General features: G+C 47.2%; 1 pseudogene; it reads right to left on the bottom strand.

The window, feature by feature from the left end:
* Positions 1-2,794: 2,794 nt before the first annotated feature.
* On the bottom strand, positions 2,795-3,378 carry LOC123397077 (annotated as a pseudogene).
* Positions 3,379-3,601: the final 223 nt, after the last annotated feature.

Below are 3,601 nucleotides of genomic sequence, written 5' to 3'. Positions count from 1 at the left end.
TGGATTCCATTTGGGCACATGACATTCAAAACCCCAATCTGAGTAGGATTGAAAAACAAATCTAATAGGGACCCAATCTAAGGCAACGAATCTGAGTAGCATTAAAAACCCCAATCTGTGAGGACTAAAAACAAATCTAATAAACATCATAGCATTAAAAACCCCAATCTGTTCACAAGATCTAGCATTTTTGCAACGAATTTATCCAAATCTAGAAACAAATCTAAAAACCCCAATCATTGCAGCACCTAAAATCATAGTTCACAACATAGCATTTTTGCAACGAATTTATCCAACAAACCCTAGTCCAAAAACTCCCGTGCCCCCAACCCATACCCTAGAGAAAACCCCGACCCATCCGTCAAACCAATTACTCTAACCATCTGAACTACCGTATGAATCACAATCTAACCAATGCAACTAGGGAGCAATTAACTCTACAAGCTAAGCAAGTGCAAACACCTGCTCCTCCACGACAGGCGGTGCAACGGGGGCATCTGGATTGACTACGCCGCTCGACGCTTTCACCTTCTGCAGCGATGAGGCGGAGCCCGCCACATCCACAGCGGTTGCGAGTTTCCCCGCACCGCCGTGGACGCCACCGACATCCGCGGTCACCGCGCCTGGACCCTGCAGCTCCAGCACATCTCCGGCCGCTGCACCGGCGTCGCCAGGAGCGTCGGCCATCTTATAGATGGAGGATATAAAGGTGAGGAAGAGGATGTAGTGGGGGAGAGCAAGACGGTGTGCTGGAGGCAGTTTAGGAGAGCGAGATGACGCTGGTGGGGGAGAGGAAGACGATGCGGCAAGGAGGGTATTTGGGAAATGGTAGGGGCGATGGAGGTGGTTGCCCTCTTTATATGATGGAAAGTTTCGGGCATGTCCATGGACACGTGCTACCCCACGACCGCGGTCTCGCATGCGCCCACATATACTCGGCCCCACTCGTCAGCTAACGGTCAAATGCATTGACCCGACGGCAACGTCCGTTATAACCTGTTCCAAGGGTTTCAGGCAAGGGAGTGGGGACGAGTGAGCAAAAGTTAACAGAGTGGGGATGAATGAGTAGAGCTAAGGAACCAGGGGCATGGGTATAAAAATCCCTTTTAATATTGTTCGAAACAAACATGCTATCGTGTTAACCTTGGTTTGGTACCTTATAATGTTGAGTTTTAGCAAATACTCATGGGGCAATATTTTTTTGATTGCCATCACATGGTGCTTAAGGTAGCTGGTATTGCACTCTCTCAAAAATATGATGATTTTAGGTGGGATTTACATATTAAATGTTTTTTGGTCCATTCAATGTACTCAGCCATGTTTGATTCAAGAATGTGCTTTATGTTCAAGAGGCTAGAAGGCTCAAAGTACCGCTCAAAATAGATGTATTTTACGATTTCTTTGTCTAGAGGTTATCCTCGCCAAAGATAATTTAATTAAATGAAATTAGCATGAGGAGATGAGATGCACTTTCTGTTACTAATAAGAAATGATTCAACATTTGTGGCTTGGTGTTGCTGATTATGTGTTTAACATTATCACTCCTCATAGCCTCTCTCATATTTTTGCGTCTCGGCAACAGGGTTTTAAGAGCATCTACAACTGGAGCCCTCAAACATCCCATCGAACAAAATGTTCATTGTTTAGATAGGAAAGAGAATAAAAAAATCCATCCAACCTTAATCCTCACTATGTCCGATCACTCCACAAATACCCATATCCAAGCCAACTATGGCGATGATATGGGGATGTCCACACGTGTTCGAGTAGGGTGCCACATAGGATTTGTCCCACCGTAGATCATTTTTTTTTTCTCTCTCTTCTTCTCCATCAATCATATGCATGTAATTGGACAATGTGAGGAGCGCGGTTGTTCTGCAAGGAAAGTTAGGGCCCAAAACGGGGTGCCTGAGCGGGCACGTCTGCACATGTATGGGGAGCCAAATTTAGCAATTGTGGTTGTAGATGCTCTAAGAAGTGTCTTAACTTAGTTATTTTAGTGGGTATTGCAACGGTCTTATGGTCCTTATGATTAAGCCAAAATGATCCGGTTTTTTAAGAAAAAAAATCATTCATTCAACACGTGTTGCTCATGTGTACCAATAGGTTGTGGGTCATGGGATTTCCTACAACATTCACGACTCCACGGGTAGGTAGATCTCGCCACAATGAAGTTGTACTCGCTTACAAGTAAAATTATGTCTCATCTTTACCTAATAATAAAGAGGCTATCGCTTCCGTCGGAAAACCCAGAGAGGTGATTTTACAAAAAAAGCCCTAACTGTTTATGACATTAAACTAGTAGTATATATTAAATATTTTTTTAAATACTCATATCTTTTAAACCGTAACTCCAAATTTAACATATTATACATGAAATTTGATTAGAAAAATATGTAGAATTTAAATATGATATTATTTTATCTGTTAAACTTTTAATAAAAATACTATCTAGGGTGCAATCTTAATAAATAAGTCATTATTCGTCTTTCTTTCATACCGGTACTCATCCGGGTTGGGAATGAACACGTCAACAAAATCAGGATTAGAGATGAAACTGAAGGTCACTTGACTGATTCTTTGTACATATTAAATCTACATGCAAGCCGTGTTAAAATAGAAGACCTGTGAAATTTTGAACTGCATTTTTGTAGGATAAGACCATCTTTATTTGTATCGTAACTATAAATTCTCAAATTATAGACATTTTTTATACATTAAGAGCGTGTGCCGTGTGGTATTTCTTTCTCCCGTTGCAACGCATGGGCCCTTTTGCTATATAATAATAAAGAGGCTACTGCTTCCATCGAAAAACCCATCGCTGCCTTTTTAAAAAGCCCCTATCTTTTAGGTAATTAAACTGGAACGACATGAACCCGTCTGACACGATGCTCCCGCCGTAGTCGTCCCCGTCGCCGCACTCCAGGCTGCTGCCGGTCAGGTCCGCCTCCTCGTCCAGGTCGCCCCGCATGGCGCGCAGCGTCTTCCTCACCATCTCGCGCCGGACGCCACCAGGGGTCCCCTCCTCGGCCACGCAGCGGAGGGCCTTGTCCGCGCCGGCCGCACGCGCCAGGCTGCGAACCGGAGGCTGCCGCGGCTCAGCGCGTAATTCGCCGCCACGCACCACTCCTCCAGCTCGGCGACGTCGTGGGAGGAGAGGAGGATGCCGGACACGGCCGCGACGACGCCCGCGTCCATCAGAGAGGCGCGACCCTCCGAGCAGCCGCCCATGTTGCAGATCACCATGAGGGCCAGCCTGCGGATGGGCGTGGGCTCAGCGGCCCTGGACGCGACGCTGAGGAGCGCCTTGGATGCCCCCGGGAAGCGGGCGACCTTGGACTGGTTGACGGCGGCCAGCGAGAGGTGGTAGATGGCCATCCCGGCGTCGCGGCGCGCGCGGGTGGTGGGCGGGGGAGGTCAGGAGGTCCAGCAGGGGAGGCACCGCGCCCAGCACGCCGATGGCGACGCGGTTCTCCTCGTTGAGCGCGAGGCCAAATTTACTATGTGGTGTCACGAGCTAGGTAGGGGATTTAGGAGTGGGTAAGGCCGGGCATTGGCACGCCTAATGGACTGTGCAATACTACTATCTCTTTCCTTTAAT

The sequence above is a fragment of the Hordeum vulgare genome, chromosome 1H (genome assembly GCF_904849725.1).
Source record: "Hordeum vulgare subsp. vulgare chromosome 1H, MorexV3_pseudomolecules_assembly, whole genome shotgun sequence".
Lineage (NCBI taxonomy): Eukaryota > Viridiplantae > Streptophyta > Magnoliopsida > Poales > Poaceae > Hordeum > Hordeum vulgare.
This window is presented reverse-complemented; position numbering and strand designations above follow the sequence as displayed.